The following is an 18,540-nucleotide window of genomic DNA, read 5'->3' on the forward strand; positions in this document are numbered from 1 at the left end:
TTTGACAGAATTAATTGAATAAGAAAAGAGAAGAGAGTGGAGTGTTGCCTATCCCAGGGCCTGGACAGACAGGCCAAAATAAAGCTGATTTGGTTCACTTTGGAAGTATGCTGTTTAAATGACACATGCATCTTAAGAGGGCCAAAGCTGCACACTGGTCCTTAGGACTGGAGCATGGCTTTGAGGTGGCTTCCAGCCTTTTAGGACACATGCATCATTTAAATAGCATACTTCCAAAGTGAACTGAAGCAGGTTTATTTTGGCCTGTCTGTTTGGGTCCCCAGTCAGCTCATTTGGGTTTTTAATTTTCACAAAATTCCATTGCCCTCAAAGACAAAATCAAAATAACTCTATTTTGACAGATGAAAACCAGGAAATATATAGCCAAGCAACATCAGAGTGTGATCAAGATGGCAAAAGGTATTAATGAGAAAGAACATAGCAGCTAAGAGAGGCTGCAGCATTTTTCCTTTCCTTGGGACTTCTTAGCATGTAAATTCCAGGGTTTCCCTGCTTCGAATAGTAATTTCATCTGTTCTTCCTCATTAATAACTTTTGCCATCTTGACTACACTGTGCTTGCATGCAGCCACACATGCCCCAGTTTTAATCTGTGAAATGTTGGAGGATATGCAAGGGAAACATTCTAATGGTCATGGCGTGCTTTCTGATGCTTAAAAATTAAAAATCCTCCATCCCAGATTTGAGTTAGAGGGATTTTGTGGTCTTTTAAAAAGGCCAGTGGCTTCATCTAGCCAGAGATTTACACATTTCCCATTCTTTGTAAATAGGATTGCAGGCTCAGTCTGGAAAAACCTTCCGAAATCCAGCCCCTCCAGACAGGCTGGACTAAACCTCACATCATCCTCAGCTAAATGTAATCGTAATAATTATTAATAATATTACCTAGCACTTGCACAATGTATTTTGAACGTTTAAAGCACTTCACGTGTTCTCTTGGCATTCATTGTAACGTAATTGCCTTGAAAAGGATAGATCATTCTCAACATATTGCTGCGAGGTAGATGCAGAGGCTGAGATATAATGGCATGTCTCACGTCAGCAGTGACTTTGTCACTATATTTACTTATTCCACCTTTTTCCTAGCTACACCCTCCAACATTTCACAGATAAACACTGCAACACATGTGACCAAACAATATCAGTATGTTCAAAATGGCAAAAGTTATTAGTAGGGAAGAACATAGACGCTAGGAGAAGCTGCAGCAGTTTGCTTTTACCAAAGTTTACAGGGACAGGCACGATTCTGTTCCCTCTTCTCTTCCCTGATCAATTAATAAAGTGCAGACTCCTTTTGAACTCAGATTATTAAACGGGGTAAAAGACAGAACACTCTTGTCCTTACCCCGTTTTTATGACGCAATCACACAAAGATTTTCAGACAATGTCTGTGTTACTCTGTCCTGAACTCGTCTTTATCATGGGATTTTCAGTTGACGTAGCATTTATCCCATCCTTCTCCCATCACTGAAGTGACATGGCCCCGTCAGTTTGTATTCACGGAAACTCCTGCTAATACAGTGACGGGTGCCACTGATGGGAGAAAGACAGAATAAGCGCGGATGTGATAAGGATGACTTCAGGACAGGGTAAGGATGGGAGGGATCCCCCCCCTTAACCCTTGTGATAATCTCCTCAGTCTGCAGCAACTGAAATAAGCCAAAGAGGAGGTGGGAAAGTGGGAGAAGGAGAGAGAAACTGGAACATTTTCAAAATAGTTGAAAAAGTGGGATGGCAGGATTAATTGTCCCTGCCATGTTTGGATAATGGGAGGATATGTCTAACACAGGACCCATAGCTCACACAATCCAATAGACACATATATGCTTCCAGGCATTCTCAAGACCCAGAGAATTCACAAACCTCATCTAGTCCTCCAGACATTTTAGGACTGCAACTTCAGAAAGCCCTAACTAGTATAGCCAACGGTGAGAATGCTGGGAATTGCAGTCACGCAACGCCTGGAGGGCTGCAGGATTTCCACCATTTCACCTGTGAATTCTAAACAACTCATGCAGAACTGCAGATCCTCTCATTCCACAGGATGGAGTTAACATAGTACCAAGTGCTGTGACTGTATAGCATGAAAGAGATCTTGGATATCCCAAGCACAGATGAGTATCTCCACAAACATCTCCACAGTCCTGCCTTCTAAAAGTGCACCTTCTTGTATGCCAGATCAAGCATCACTTTGCAAAAAGCATTATCAGCTGCAGCCTATGAACAAATATTGGCTCACCTGAGGATGGAAAATTCAGAGATCCCCCGTTTCCTGAGCAAGTGCTGGCTGCTGCAAGAGCAGGGGATGGATGGGATGATGTGAGACCTTATAGCGAAGTAATCAGATACCTCTCTTCTTCCCACACCCACCCCTCACATTTGGCCAATGCGAGAAGAAAGCGGCACTGGTGTCAGTTCAGCACTGCATTCCTGGAGAAGCATGTTCATGATCAAAAAAGAGCAAAAAGCCAGCTGTGAGTGACCTTCCCCTCTGCTTTTGGTAGCCTTTTTCAGGAACATGGAAAGGAACATGAAGGGACAGAGCATTGGGAGTGCCATCCTACATGAGAGGCGGGGGGAAGAATGGCCCACATGGATGTAGCCCAATGCTCTTCATCAGTCACCGGAGTCTCAATTTTTATTTCTGTCAAAACATTGCGGGGCAGAAAATCAGCTGAAAATTGTACCCAAAGTGCCCAACAATGCACAAAACCATGAAAATACCCCTCTCCACCCCATCACCCAGAGCTACCTTCTGTTTTCCTCCATTTCCCCTCCAAAATGGTAACCAAAAGTGACATATTGTCAGTTCTGGTCACCACATTGGAGGGGAAACAGTTAAAAGAAGGCATTTCTGCATGGTTGGATGGTTTTGTTTTTTTAAGGCTTTAAAAAAACAACCAAAAACAATTGACCGTCTCAGAGCAAAGTGGAAGACAGTAGAAGCAGAGGAAGACCACATGCCAGATGGCTAGATTCAACCAAGGAGGACATGAGCCTTAACTTGCAGAACTGGAGCAAAGCGGTAGAAGATGGGGCATGAAGATATCTCATCCACAGGGTCGCCTTGAGTTGAGCAGTTAACAACAACAACAGGACCAAATCTGAATTTGTTGTCAGGCTCCTAGTATTGTTGTCAGGCTCCTAGTATTGAGGGAACCAAGCAAACCATGTCCCTCGGAAGGGAGTTTTACAATCAAGGCACCATTGCTGGGGAAGACCTATGAGATATAAGATATGTTCATTGAGAGCCTCTCAATAATCATTAGACAGCTGGAGTTCACCTAGTGGGGCATCCAAAGTGGGCCAACATGTACAAGAAGGTTCATAGCAGAGTTGAAATACTTGCTTAGGTCCGGGCCAAGGAGTACTGTATTACCACCGGAAGCAAAGGACAAGATGTTGCATCCTTTTCTCATTCCCATAGAGAAGCTGCCTGGGACCAGAAGCTGTTTCTTAATTAAACACTGGTGATGTGCTATTTTTTTCTCTGAACTAGGTATGGAAAGAATATTAATATATAATCGAAAAATGGGTTTCTCAAGTGTTGGAAACCTTGATAAGGTGAATGCTAGGCAGGTGAGAATTGTTGCATTTCAGAACTTATTGTGCATGAGAATACACAATTTTTTGTGCCGAAAAATGACAGCCAGAATCCTGAGGCTAAAACAAGGCTACATCTAAAATATATGTCTGATGTTCTTGTTGTGCACTTGCAAGTCATTCCAGAGTTAAGGTGGCCTTAAGGCAAACCTGTCACAGGGCAAGATTCTTCCTCCTCCTTTCTCCTCTGCTGAGTCAACTAAGTGCAAACTACTTTTATGGGCTTTGGGATTGTGTAAGGAAGGGGAAAGGAAAGGGTCTGGGTTTCTCACACTTTAACCTTTCCAAGTTTGCCCTCATTCCTGATGGTTGTGCCTTTAATTCCTGATAGTAAGAGCTGCTTGACAGTGGAACACACTCCCTTGGAATGTTGTTGAGTCTCCTGCTTTGGAGTCTTTAAACAGAGGCTGGATGGCCATCTGTTGGAGGTGTTTTGACTGTATATTCCTGCATGGCTGGGGGTTGGATTGAATGGCCCTAGAGGTCTCTTCCAACTCTAGGATTCTAGGATTCTGTAATTCTAATTATGGGCTCTGGAGCAGCAAACTTCCCTGGAGCTTGAGTGTTCTTGTGTACAACAATGTCCTGTTACACAGAAGTTTATATTTGGAGGCCCTCGTAAGAATGAGAGGAACTGGGCATTGTCAGCCAAGCAGAGAATAGAAACAGCCAAGCGCTGTGACGCTCTTCTCCGCTTCCATTGTTCCCAGGCTGGCATGTCTATGTAATAAGAGCCTGCATCCCAGTTGTTCCAGGAGGCAGATAAACTTAGCCTGGTGGTTGGAGTTGAAAGGAAAAAGGCAGTGTTATGATGGGGGGGGGGGGCATTTTGAAGCAGAAAGACTGTGAAACAGGGGAGAACTACTCAATTAGCAAAACAGGCTTGGGATAAAATAAGTGAACAGGAAAGTGTGGAAGGCTTCAGCTCTGTGACAGCATTTTTCCAGTATTACTTGGCTGTTCTCTCCATTAGTATGATGAAGAGACCCATCTATGCCACCTTGCCTAACTTGGTATTCTCCAAATGGATTGTGCCAACTCACATCATCCTCAGACATTGAATCATAGAATGGTAGAGTTGGAAGAGACCTTAAGGACCAGCCATTCCTACCCCTTGCTATGCAGGAATACATTGCTAAAGCACCCCTGAAAGATGGCCATCCAGCTTCCTTAAAAACCTCCAGAGAAGACTGCACCACTCTCCAAGACACATATTCTACTGTCAAACAGCTCTTATTGTCAGGATGGTCTTCCTAATGTTTAGGTGAAACATCTTTTCCTGTAGTTTGAATCAATTCCTCCGGGTCCTATTTTCTGGAACTACAGAAAACAAAACATCCTTTCAAATACTTACCTCTTTACCTTCTCTTGTCCAGAACTAGTTCTTTTCTTTACATGACAGGCAATGCTGAATATAATTTTTAAAGTTGTCTAGGCGGGAAGATGTTGCTTTCCCCTACACATATATGGAGAGCCCAGTCACCATTTCCCAGATGGTTCTGTACGCACAGTTGATTTCTTTTGAATCTTTAAGAAAGGCTATTTCTTGCCCTTTTGCTAGACCTTCACATTTAAAAATTACAGTGTTTAGGTCACAAGATTCAAACCATCTGCTCAAGAGTAGTTTTAGTGGGATGAATTATGCTATGGGCTTTTGAGGTTAGCAATCTTGGTGATGGGCCCTATACCATTCCACCCTATTTCTAAATTTAAAAAATAGGATACATATTAATGACACATGTCATTTTTATATCTATAAAAATCAGAAGTCTTCAGAAAGTTATAGAAACACTTGAAAGCTGTGTGAAGTAAAGACCAAAAAACAAGATAGTGGAGAATCATGGGTGCCATCTTTCCACTTATTTCTGGTAGGGTTTTTCATACAGGATTTTAATTTAAATAGCTCTTTAAACTGGATAGTTAATTTTCCTCCTTTTCTAATGTAAATCTAATCAAAGCAGATTTTTAAAGCTTATTAATGGTTAACAAGTGCATTAACACTTTCCTGTTAACTTTTCTTCCTGATCACCACTTTTTTCTAAGCCAGTGAGTCAAGAGGTGAAACATACTTACTAATCAAATAAATGAAATATGTACAGTTTTGAAGTCCTAATCATTTGGGTAGCATAGCAAATAAAATTGTGTGCGTAGTTACATTGTTCAATCAGTAATCTGTCAGACAATCCTTCCAGCAAAGATACAAGAAGCATTATTCCTGCAATTGTTATATTTATCACAAAATAATACAGAATGAATAATACCTTCCATTTTTTGGTATCTGGTACATACCTAAATGTTGAAATATGGGAACTTTTATAATCCTCTTAACCAAATATGAAGACACAACTATGGATATGTAAGACCCAGGACTAAATCCAATTGCTATTGTTGTGTGCTTTCAAGTCATTTCTGCTTTATGGAGACCCAAGAGCGAATCTATCATGGGCTTATCTTGGCAAGATTTGTTCAGCAAAGGGGCTTGTCATTTCTTTTTCTGAGCCTGAGAGAGTGTGACTTGCCCAAGGTCACCCAGCGGGTTTCCATGGCCATGTGAATGTGGTAAGTCACAACCCATATAAGATCCATCAATTTCATGGCTTTACTCTGGTTGGGAGCAGTTGGATAAAGCTTAATTTGGTACATGTCTTCCTCAAATAAATAAATTAAGGAATTAAAAGAGAAAGAGATCTTACACTTATCCGCATGGTTGCTATTGTTATGTGCTTTTGACTTCAATTTATAGGGACCCATAAATTGCCTAGGGTTTTCTAGGCAAGATTTATTCAGAGGAGATTTGCCTTTGCCTTCCTCTAAGGTTGGGACTTTTGGAAACCATTTCTGTAAGTTTTGAGCAATAATTTGTGGTTTGGTCAGTTCTCTAAAAGTAGATTAATATATTCTTTTGGGGAGCGTTATGTTTTTCGTTACAGTTTGGAATGGGGGGATCAGCGTTCCCTATGTTATAGCCATGGGCCCTGTCTGCATAGAATACTTTGGAGGCAGCCTGGAGTCTTCTGGTTCCAGAGTTGTCCCAGTGTGCTCCTGTTATAAGGCCCTCCATTATGGTGCCAGGTGGCTGTTTGCGTGCGGGTCCCATTGTGTTGCCTGGCAAGGCCATAGCTGCCACTGTGTATCACTCGCTATGAGGTCAGAACGAGTCTGGGCACTTTGTTTTGACTTCAGAGCAAGTGAGCAAGTGATGTGCTGCAGTGGCAGCTGCACTGGGTAGCTCAGTTGGATGTGCTGCGAACAACCATCTGGTGACATAATGGAGAATTCCGTATCTTCTGGAAAGATGCAGTGCAAAAGGTAAATTATAAGAGGAGAGGGTATGCCTCAGTTCTTGTACTGAACAGGCCAGACGTTGTTGGACTATTTGCACCAGAACCAGGGTATGGGCCATGTGTCGTCCAGATTCCCCCCTGAGAGGATCAGGGAGGAGGATGTTTTATCTGGCCCATGCAAACAATGCCTTGGTCAATCAGTAAATGCTTAGCTCAGTAGTTAGGTTATTAGTTATTTTTGTGTTTATTGTATTAGTTAAGATTCTTGGTACAGTATGATGTTTAATTTTAGATTAGATTGAATTTGAGTTATATGCATTTATATATATTTGTATACATGTATGCCAAGAAAACCCCATGAGAGGTCCGCCATAAATTTGCCATAAGTCAGAAACGACTTGAAGGCACAAAACAACAACTATTATCATCTCATTATTTTCCCTCTTTTTTCTTTTCTTTCTTTCTTTCTTTTTCCTTGTTGCTTATGTGCCGTGTGATGCAGAATGTTTGTATGAAAATAAACCAAAATTATATATGGGGGGGGGGGGAGGAAAAAGCCAAATACAACAGGGGGATCACTGTTACCTCTACAAGCTACAGTCAGAAAAGCAGCTTGTGGGTGAGAACGGCTTCACTTTTGCTGAGCACCAGATGGTATGTTAACTTTGTTCCAGTTGTTAAGAAAATAATTTGATAAGAGACCAAGCAATATCTGCTTAGGAAATGTGTGTGGAGACAATGCTTACACTTTCCTTTAGGAAGTTTCTGAACAAGAAAGGTAGGTACGTCCTTATAATTTCCTATGTCCCTCAGCTCTAAATGAAAACCAGAGCACTGTAAGAGGGCTTAAACTAGGATATGGACTACAAAAGGACATCATATCCTTGGGTAACCAATTTAAATCAGGGAAAGCACCAGATATTTTCCCTAAAGGAATATAATGAGTTTTTGATTGAACATATTTCAGGTCAAGTTCCAACTTCCAGCATTATGTGTGTGTGTCTTTTTGTGTGTATGAAACCTCCCCCAAAGAAATGAGCAGAAACAAAAATGGGAGAGGCAGACAGGATTGGGCATTAGTCACTATAACAATAGTGTTTTGTGTGGAAAAAGCTTTCTGTAGAGAATGAAAAAAATACCACTCAGTTTATTATATTTTACTTAGAAAGTATGTTGTGAACATAGGTTTTTTGTGGTTTTTTCAGGCTACGTGGCCGTCTTCTGGAATAATTTATTCCTGATGTTTCGCCTGCATCTGTGGCTGGCATCTTGAGAGAAAATGTTGTGAACCTTCCAGAAAAAGCAAATAGGTCTGTAATACAATAGATTCCACATACAAAATAGTTTTGTGAACTGAGAACAGTGGCTACATCTGCACTGCAGAAATAATCCAGGTTGACACTGCTTTAATTGCCATGGCTCAATGCTATGGAATTTGGGGATTTGTAGTTTGTTGTGGCACCAGAGCACTCTGAGGGAGAAGGCTAAACTATGATTCCCAGAATTTCATAGCATGAGTCATGGCAGTTAAAGTGGTGTCAAAGCTGGATTATTTGTGCACTGTGTATGGAGAAGTAAATGCATACTGTGCAAGCCATTCTCCTGTAATGGTTTGAACTCATAGTAAATTCTAACACACCATGACTTCTCTGCAAAACTGTGTCCACCTGGAATTCCTTTAAATAGGTTACTCTTAAAAGCCAAGATTACAATAACTGATTTTCTCTAATGAAAACTGAATTGTGTCCATATTGTGTCAGCACATGCATCCATCAAGTGTTAATGTTGGGGTTTTGCAGGATTCATATGCTTTTGTGGGGGCAGGGTACCTAAACTATACAGTATTTCTAAATGCTGAATTGGTATGCTAGAAATCTGAGGACTGAATGAAACTTTCTTTTGGGGGCAATTCTCTCATTTGCTTCCTCATTACAGCCTTGTTTTAGCATGATGTATGATCCTAGTAATATACCTAAATATCCTGAAGGCATCCAATCCTGTCTGATCATGGAAGCTAAGCAGGGTCTGGCTTAGTTAGTACTGTACTTGGATTGGGAACCGCCAAGGAATACTAAGTTGTAGGCTGTTTTTCAGAGGAAGACAAAGGCAAACCAACTCTGAGTACTACTTGCCTAAGAAAATCCTATAATGTTTATGGAGTTGCCATACATCTACAGGCATCTTAAAGGCATGTACTTTACTTTTACTGTAAATAGCTTTTACTTTGGTTTGTTTCTCCCTGCAAGAAATTAAAGAGAAGAGCGAAGAAAAGAAAACCTGGATGTTTTCTCAGAGAATGGTACTGTTTAGCTTGAATGTCCCACTAAATAAACTGTGGGATGAACTGTGTGGCATGTTGATCCACTCCAAGTGCAAGTGAGAGCTATCAGAAAGTGATTTTGACTTCTTTAAACAGTTAAGTGATGTATAGTCAGCATTCCATAACTATGGATTTTTATTCACAGATTCACAGATTCAAGTATCCACAGCTAGAAAATATTTTAAAAATATATAAAATTCCAAAAAACAAACCTTGATTTTGTCATATTATAAAGGACACCATTTTCCTATGCCATTGTATTTAATGGAACTTGAACACCAACAGATTTTGGTATCCACGGGGGGGTCCTGGAATGAACCCCAGTGGATACCAAGGGATCCACTATATTTAATAATATATCTTGGTACTTTTTATTACAGATCTTGAAGGGATCTGTTCATCCTCATTTGTGCCTGCAGTCACACCCATGATGGGAGATTCTATGATTCTATGATTGTTTGGACAGAACATTTGCCCTGGTCCACCAGAAATCCCAGTCAAGGATGCTTTTAGTTTTTTAGGTTTTTAAAGTGGGGCCACAATGTCCCAGTTGTGGCTCCTCTGGAGCTGCAAGAGACTACATTGAACCCTCACTACGCCATTTGAATTTCTGAGTGGGCAATGCATCACTTCTAGTTGGCCTTGAGCTATTCTCTCTCTCCTTGCTCTCTTTCTCTCTTTGGGATCCCTCACCACAGAATGGGACACCCCCACAAATGGGATTTTAGAATATGTTTGAGATTTTTACTGATTTTCTTTGGGGGGGGGTCAGGTGAGGTCCCAGCCTGTGGGTCACATAATCCTATCTCTTCTTTGCAATTATGAAACACAATCCTTTATCTAAACACTGTCATTTCCTGCTCTATAAAAGGATTTGACAGCACAACTTCGTAGCGTTATTTCAATTTGAAGCCAAAACATGAATAAACATAGGAGATGGCCACTTTAGTTTTCCGCACAGTTTAAGATGGCCTTGCCAGGATGCCTGTTTGCTTTTGCCAGCAAATAAAGGATGGGAGAAAAAATGCTTTGGTGGATTGGAGTGTGAGCCCTGACAGATGGGCCTGGTCATGTCAAGTTTCCATGGAACTGGTGGTAGCAGTCCACATTTGAGCAAAAACATTAAGAGCTGCACACTGGTTTTATTAGGTTCATGGGAGAACTCTTCCAGGCACAAAGGAGCTTATGCGCGGAGCTTTTAAACCACTGTTAGACCAGAAAAAGTGGATTGGTGAACGGCTCACACAACGCTGCGTCCAACTCGAGCTGCTCTGTCCTCGACCTGTTGCTTCTGCATCCCTTTTTTATTAACAAGGGTGCAAAACATCACCACCAGGGCATTTCCAATATGGCGGTCATGTGGTGTCAGATTCCCTCTTCCCCGGTCTTCCCTTCCCCTTGCTATCCCAAGCAGCCTGTTTCCCTTTACTATATTCATATGGAATTGATGGCAAAGAATGAAATAAAAATAAAATAAATAAAATAAACAAAAGCATGCCGGGAAAGGCATTGGGCAGAGAAGCAGGGTTTAGTGGAGAGTCAGAAAGAGAGTATGAGGGCAACCCCAGCCAAGCAATTGAGAAGATGTACGGTGATGGCTGCTCTGTAAGCAGCATGTTTGCATTTTTTAAACACAGATGCCATTGCAAAGAGAGGGTGGCTGGCATGGTAATGTCCTAACGTTCTGTAGGATCTGCAGGCTGAAGGTTTAAAAACGGGCAGTTAAACAGAGTAACTCTAAGTGATAATGAGTAGGACAAGCTGATTTTTTTCAGCAAAACAATTATTTCTTTATTAAAAGATAGAAAAAAATAGCAGTAGAAACCAACAGAAGAGTGTACAGTCTATGCAAGCTTTTATGAAAGTAAAAGAAGGAGGAATGGCATTGGAACTAAAAATCTTTTTCCTAACTAATCGAAGGAGGGTGTAGCTAAAGTTGAGGGGACTACCGTCTAAAATACACACATGGATTTTCTCATCCTTCAATGTGAAGAGGAGTCTAGGGCAGCATCTGCACTGCAGAATAATCTGCTTAGACACTACTTTAATTGCCATGGCCTTGCTTTGATGCCACAACAAACATCATTCCCAGAATTCCATAGCATTGAGCCATGCCAGTTAAAGTGGTGTCAAACTAGATTATTCTGCAGTGCAGATGAATTCTAGGATGGCTGAAGATCAGAGCAAGGAATCAGGTCTCGGAGAGGGAAACAAGTCTAAGAGAGAGGGGGGAAACAGGTCTGTTTCTCTCCCAGTTTTATCCACATACAGTTAGTCACCATTGCTCCTCCTGATCACATAATGTCGAACAAGCCATAGGTTGCGTTCTCAGGAACCCTCCAAAGAACATATGCCAAAGCAAGGAACTTAGGTACACTGGTGCCTCGGGATACGAAATGATCGGGTTACGAAATTTCCGGAATACGAAAAAGTTGGGATTGGCAAAAAACTGTTTCGGGTTACGAACATATTTTTTCGGGTTACGAAATTCATTTTCGGCGCGAAATTCCAAGATGCTGCAAAGTGCAGCTATAGGCTTTCCAGTGCTAACGGAAAGCCTTTTCGGGTTTACGAAATTTGCGGGTTACGAAAGGAATGGCGGAACGAATTAATTTCGTAACCCGAGGCACCAGTGTATCGCATTTGTGGTGGAGGTGTGATTGGCTTAGTAGAGACAAATGCATCCTTTGCTATATCAAAGACTACGGAATGCACTTGTCTCTCCACATCACTGGGGTTAGGGGGCACAGGACACAATCAAAAAAAGACATATGTTTTTACCTGAAAGAACACCTCTGTAGGAATCTCTAGGTACTCGTGCAACTCAGTGGTCAACATCTGCCAGACACTGACTACAGAATTGCACGGGAGGAGCTACAAATGCCTAGTGGAATGTTCTCTCTAGGAATCTCTAGGTCCTTCAGTGTGACATTTGGTTAAAGTTGACCATAGACTTGTGCTAGAGGACCTAGAGATTCCTAGAAAGAACGTTTTAATAAAATCCGTGAATAATCAAATCTGCAATGTCAAGCTGCAAATGTGGAGGAACAAGTGTACTTGAACGTATCATGTTAGGTTAGGATACCTCCTTGCCTTTAGGGTGTTGTGCTTTAGCAAAACTCAGATTCACTGGGGCCCTCCATGTTCTTACCTTGAAGCATGCTCGATTGGGATTGTAGTTGGACTGTGTCTTTCCCACATATGGAAAATTGGTATGGATTCTGTGTGCATTTTCCCAAGTATATGTGTGCATGTATAGCACATTCTAACACATACATATTTCTTCCAATTAATTAATTTTCCAATGTATGTTTTTCAGGCATATGCATTGTAAACGCCTTTTGGAAGAGGGGGCATGAATGGGATTAGAAGCTTGAAATGTATGGATCTCTGGTTACAAACTGTGTTCAGGACCCAAGGGGTTGCCAGTTGAACAAGTGTGTATAAATTGTGAACTGAATGAATTTCCATCCATCTTATTAGTTTCTGTCAATTCATGAAGACATTCCTCTTTAAGGGGCCATTCAGACTACCTTTTACCCCGGATCAGAAATCGAATTTTGCACGTGAAGTTCATATTGGCCCCGAATTTATCACAAGCGAATCAGAGGCTTTCACATCAGTTCAGGGGCAAGTGCCCCTGGCACGCGTCTTTCAACTCGGAGAAAAAGCCATCTCTTTTTAAAAAAACACGAGTTCGGTGATAGAACTGCCCTGATCAGCGGAGAGGAGGAGGAGGAGGAGGAGGAAGGAGCCCAAAGGGTCCCAAGTGATGGAGAAGGATCAGGAGAGGATGAAGGAGGATGAAGGAGCTGGGGAAAAGCAGGGGGCCATGGAGGGCAATCGAGAGCAGGACCAGGAGGAGAAGGAAGGAGCCAAAGGGTGCCAGGAGAATTGGGGACGGAGGAGGACCAGGAGGAGGAGGAGGATGAAGAGCCGGGGGAGAGAAGGGAGCCATGGGGGCAATCGGGGTAACGTAGCAGGGAGGAGGTTCAGGGTAGGTCAGAGGGAGGGCACCGAATGGAGCAAGCCTCTGCTCTCCCACCAGGGAGCTTTCTCTTTTTTAAAAAATGTTAAATTATTTGACAAACTATAACATGGTTTTAGCTCAGGTTATAGAGATAGAATGGTCGCTGGCTGCCTGTTTCCCTTTCATTTCCGCCTTCCAGCAGCAAGCACTTTTTTCCTATGTGAATGCTACAATGTGAATGTTACAAACATTCTCTTCCAATTTGGCAAATTGATACAGAATGCTTTTGCTACTTTCTCGAATGGAATCAGGGGTAGGTGAGGGAAAGCAATGGATGCATGGCATTTCTAGCATTCTGAAGTGAGGAATTTATTATTATTATTATTATTATTATTATTATTATTATTATTATTATTATTACAGGAGTTTATCAGACAAGGGGAATTGGAAGCATAATCCAATGGCAATCTGAACGCAATCATGGGGTTTAACGTTATTGCATGATAACCCACTACACACAAATTCGGGCAATGGGAAGTCAGTCCGAACGCAATCATGGGGTTTCACGTTATTGCATGATAGACTGCCACACGCAAATTTGGGCAATGGCATACTATTTTCTGGCAATGTGGAGCCAGTTCAAATGCAATGCGTATTCACATAATTGCATGAAACTAGCAACTAGTCAGCACTTGCTTCCAGAGAGATTTGGGGGAGGGGGCCTGATTCTGCCTGGTTCCATCCAGGACAAATAGTGCAGTCTGAATGGGCTCAAAGAAAGGTTTTTGTTTTGCTGGGCAGAAAAATACCTCTATGACAAGCCCTGTTTAGGGAGGGATACATTATGATGTAGTCATTATAATATTGGACAGAGAGTTATGAGATCCAGTTGTAGTCCTCACTGGACTATGAAATGGACTCAGTGGCTTTGGGCTTGTCTTTCTCATCCTCCTTCCTTCTTTGTCCTCACAAGATCTATGATGAGTTACATATCTCACTCCAAAAAAGTTAATCTTGGGAGTAACACACCAAATTACTCCAAATAAGCTTTCTGAGATCCATCTCTCCAATACACATCACTGATATCAGTAAACAATTACTTGGCCTATATGTAACTCAGTAACATTGACACAAGATTTTACAATAATCCTTTCTTGTATTACTGTAATACAAGCGGGAAAAATAGGACCATAGCTTTGGCTGTATGTGATTGGAAATTGGATTACTCATTTAATCCTCAAATGTTGTTACTTTGCATTTCTCATCAACTCTAGCAAGAATAGACAATAATGAGGGATGCGGAGAGTTGTAGTTCAACAGAACATTGAAGGGTCGCAGTTGCCCATGCCTAATCTAATGAAAATGTCATTGAATCAAAAATATTTATCATAGATTCATGCAGCTAAAATGGACAGCAACAGCTGTTATCTAGTTCAACCACCCACCAATGCAAGAATCAACTACTAAAACACCACTGAGATGTGGCCATCTAACTTCTGTTTAGAAGCTTCCAATAAAGGAGACTCCAAAAAGGTGACTGCCCCTTGGCAGTCTCCCTCTTGCACCAGGTGCTCCCAGTATTCCTCACCAATGGTTATTCTTGGTTAGGGACTTGCTTATGGGACTTGCAGTCTGACACTATCTGGAAGGCCACATGATCCCCAAACTCGCATTACAACTAGAAATGTGATTAATTTTGTTAAAGCTAAATCTCAGTTTCCAACAAGTCAAGCTTTGACTGGAAATCTCAGTTTCCAACAAGTCAAGGTTTGACTGGAAATGTGGAAGGCTGAAAATATTACCTTAAGGTTCCTGGAGACCTTAAAAGTCAGGTGGAGTCAAAGATGTGATAAATGAACATATACATTTCCTCTGTGTGTGTGTGTGTGCGCGCGCGCATGTGCGCGCGCTTCAAGTGTGTTTTGGACAAAGACCATAAATAAAAATTGCAATTACAATTTGCTTCAAGTTCAAGAAGAAAAGAAGTCACAGGTAATTTTGGAGTCCAACGCATGTGCAAAAAATAATTTAAAAAACCATCAAGACATGCACATGATTTTCATTATAAAAAGAAGGCAGGGAAAGAGTCTATTGGAAATTCTATTTCAATTTATTTGAAATACAGTGCTCCCTCGGGTTACGAAATTAATTCATTCCGCCGCTCCGTTCGTAACCCGAGTAATTTTGCAACCCGAAAAGGGCTTTCCGTTAGCGCTGGAAAGCCGCGCGTTTGAATTTCGCGCCAAAAAAATTCGTAACCCGAAAAAAACATCGTAACCCGGAACAGTTTTTTCCAATCTAACTTTTTCGTAACCCGGAAATTTCGTAACGCGATCAATTCGTACCCGGGGTACCACTGTAAATTGAAATAAACTGCTTCTAGATAAAGCTTCATGAAACATATCCTTTTTTTTCAGATGCAAGTCATTTTCATATCACGAATTATTTACACAGTACACAGGCTAAATTTTAAACCTGCCTGGAAATAGTAATTGTGAAAGCAAAACCAAGCTAGCATGTCAGTCAACCTTTAGATATCCTTTCTTCTTCTAGTGCCGGTCTTAAAGGGCAACATCGCCGATAACAGCAAATAAAAGGAGTGTGGAATTTATTGAGACCTGCCCATACGCTCAGGAACACCTTGAAAGAGGAACCGTAGTTTAGCTCCAGATAAGCTTTCACTACTGGCAGGTGAGAGAAGCAATGATGGGGAAATGATTCAGTTTAAGTATGTGTGCTTTTGTGAGAGTTTCTATTCAAAACCAATGCGGAAGCCGGGATACATGGAGACAGTTGAGAAAACAGGAAAGGGGTCTATATAGACACCCAATACTCATGGGAAATATAATTTGGGGAGTATGGATTCATTGCTATGGACTGGATGAAAGGACAGACAGGGAGAAGAACTGGAGAGCAAGGTAAGGATCAAGGCACTATCCTTAGTTCCCCACCTATGGAGGGGTAGGTAATAAGCAATGGGTTAAATATAATGGATTTCTCCAACTGGAGAGGGGGGAAATGAAGTGCCACAAGTTGGGGGGGAAAGAAATTCCAAGAAGGTTATGACTGTGGATGGTGATCTGGACGGTTCCACACCCTCCAACTGTCCTGATTTGGCAGGGGCAGTCCGGATGTTCATATTGCAACTTATTTATACAGTATACAAGACTGAATTTTAAACCTGCATGGAAGTAGTAACTATGATATTGAAAACAATGATATTGATCTGAGTGGTTCCATACCCTCCAACTGTCCTGATTTAGTAGGGATAGTCCTGTTTTGTTTCACTTTTAGGATTCGTTTCAGTCCTCTTTCTTTCCACTTTTAAAGCTGTTTATAAAATGTCCCAGTTTCTCTCTCCTCCTTCCACTTTCTCTTTTCATCCTCACCTTATTTCATGTCAAATTCAGTTGCTGCAAACTGAAATGAAAAGTGAAAAAGTAGTCTTAACTCAGCCAGAAAGAGAGAGAAGAAGAAGAGCAGACTCTTGCCCTTCCCAGTAGACTTGGGCAAAGGCAAACTTCTGCAGCCTCTCCCAGTGTATGTGTTATTCCTCATTAATAACTTTTGTCTTCTTGATCCCATTCTAATGTTGTTTGGTCACACGTATCCCGGATTTCATCTGTGAAATGTCAGAGGGTATGTGGTTCAGCAAATGTCTCTCCTGTCTGTGATGATCAGTTTAAAGGAAAGCAGAGAAGATGAGAAACTCCTAAGATTGTTTTCTCAAGTCCTGAGAAGATCTCCCACCTTGTCAGAACACAGGAAGGCTGATTATAGTATTCAATGGTAGGAAAATGCTACTCTCTTACTCCCTACAAAGCCTGTTTTTTTGAGAACTTGATGAATAGCAGAAAATTAATTTGATGCTGCACCAAGATAAGAATAAAAGAACAGTCCAGTTAGGTCAGATGAAGACCCTGTGAATTCCACCTTTTTCTACATCTATATCTATATCTATGTTTTTTAAATTATTATTTCAAAGAAAAAATAGGAAAGAATAAGAGAGAGGAAAAAGGAGGGGGAAGGAAATGTAAGGGTCTGAACAAGGGTTATTGTTGTAAGTTCGTCAAATTTTCAAAAATACATTTTCTTGAATTGATTCCTAAAAAATATAAATTCACCTGTAGCTAACGCTGTAAGGACTTCTGAGCATTGAACAACGGATGGTGTATATTTGTCTTTCCATGCTTTTGCAACAGTTCAAGTATGCAGGATCCAACAATGTTGACCCTCTGTTAAATTCAACATCACAGGAATGCAATTGAAAGAATAAGCCAAAGATTTTTTAAAAAATACAAAATATGTTGTAACATATTTCACCCTCAGGTAGTCAACTATATTTAAGTGGGAAAATGAGGCAGTAGATGTTATGTGCTGTTGCCTCTTCCTCCCCAGTAATTTGTACCAGTAATTTCTAATCCAAGTATTTTATCTCTAAGCATAGTGGTTTTACTGAAGTACCATGGCTAAAGCCACTGCTGACCACAATTTTTCTAATCACTTCAATCTTTTTAAATATATATATGTTTATGTTTTTAAATAAGATATCATTTACACCATACAAAACAAAATAGCACAGCTTCATACATCGTTCAATTACAGATAACAATATTAGATAGTACTTTCCTTCCTCTGAAGATTTGAAGTTAATTAAGTCCAGCCAGACTTCCCTTCCTTTAAGTTTATTCTCAAGCCTCTACTTCTAAATTAATTTCCTTATCCATCCTGTTATAACTCTTTCAAATAATCTTATAAATCCTTCTCCATTGATGTAAGCTTTACCGGTTTACAAATCTTAAATTTAACATCCATAATCATTATTTTTAATGAACTACCAGCTTTTATAATACAAACAGAACATAAATCATAATAACTCCTTAACCAAATTAATAACTGAATCTTTAAATATATTCTTTTCCCCATCTAAGAGTCATCTTGGCCTGTTACAGACTGCTAAAATAAAGATGCTTCGGGTCTCTTTGGAGGTATGCTATTTAAATGATGCATGGGTCCTAAGAGTCCGGAGGTCGCGCCAAAGCCACACTCCATTCCTAAGCATTGGAGTGCAGCTTTGGTGCAGCTTCCGGATTCTTGGGATGCATGAATCATTTAAACAGCATACCTCCAAAGAGACCCGAAGCAGCTTTATTTTGGCAGTCTGTAACATGCCATAGTCCATTAGTGGCTTCCACTCTTCTACAAGCTGTGAGATGCTGCCTTGTTTCATTAAACACATCAGTTTGTCCATCTCTGCCAGTTCATATGGCTTGAACAGCATATTGTTGTCTTTCAATTTCTGAGCGAATGCTAGCCTTGTCGCTGACACTATATATCAAGGCC

The 18,540-nt window shown here is 40.9% G+C and overlaps 2 protein-coding genes across 9 annotated transcripts in view; one reads left to right on the forward strand and one right to left on the reverse strand.

The window, feature by feature from the left end:
* Positions 1–2,360, reverse strand: part of TNNT1 (troponin T1, slow skeletal type) — a 38,512-nt gene extending 36,152 nt beyond the window's left edge. For all 5 annotated transcript variants that reach the window (XM_042474734.1, XM_042474733.1, XM_042474730.1 and 2 more), the window contains exon 1: positions 2,260–2,360. The gene's annotated coding sequence lies outside the window, so the exon portion shown is untranslated. The remainder of the gene's footprint in view (positions 1–2,259) is intronic.
* The window catches only part of FUT2 (fucosyltransferase 2), a 56,415-nt gene that overhangs the window by 28,237 nt on the left and 9,638 nt on the right, over positions 1–18,540 (forward strand). Inside the window, exon 2 of one of the 4 annotated variants that reach the window (XM_042474722.1) lies at positions 15,751–15,888. The exons of 1 other annotated variant lie outside the window; for it this stretch is intronic. The gene's annotated coding sequence lies outside the window, so the exon portion shown is untranslated. 2 more of the 4 variants (XM_042474727.1, XM_042474724.1) reach the window with 2 other exon arrangements.

Source organism: Sceloporus undulatus, chromosome 6, assembly GCF_019175285.1.
Source record: "Sceloporus undulatus isolate JIND9_A2432 ecotype Alabama chromosome 6, SceUnd_v1.1, whole genome shotgun sequence".
Taxonomy (NCBI): Eukaryota; Metazoa; Chordata; class Lepidosauria; order Squamata; family Phrynosomatidae; genus Sceloporus; species Sceloporus undulatus.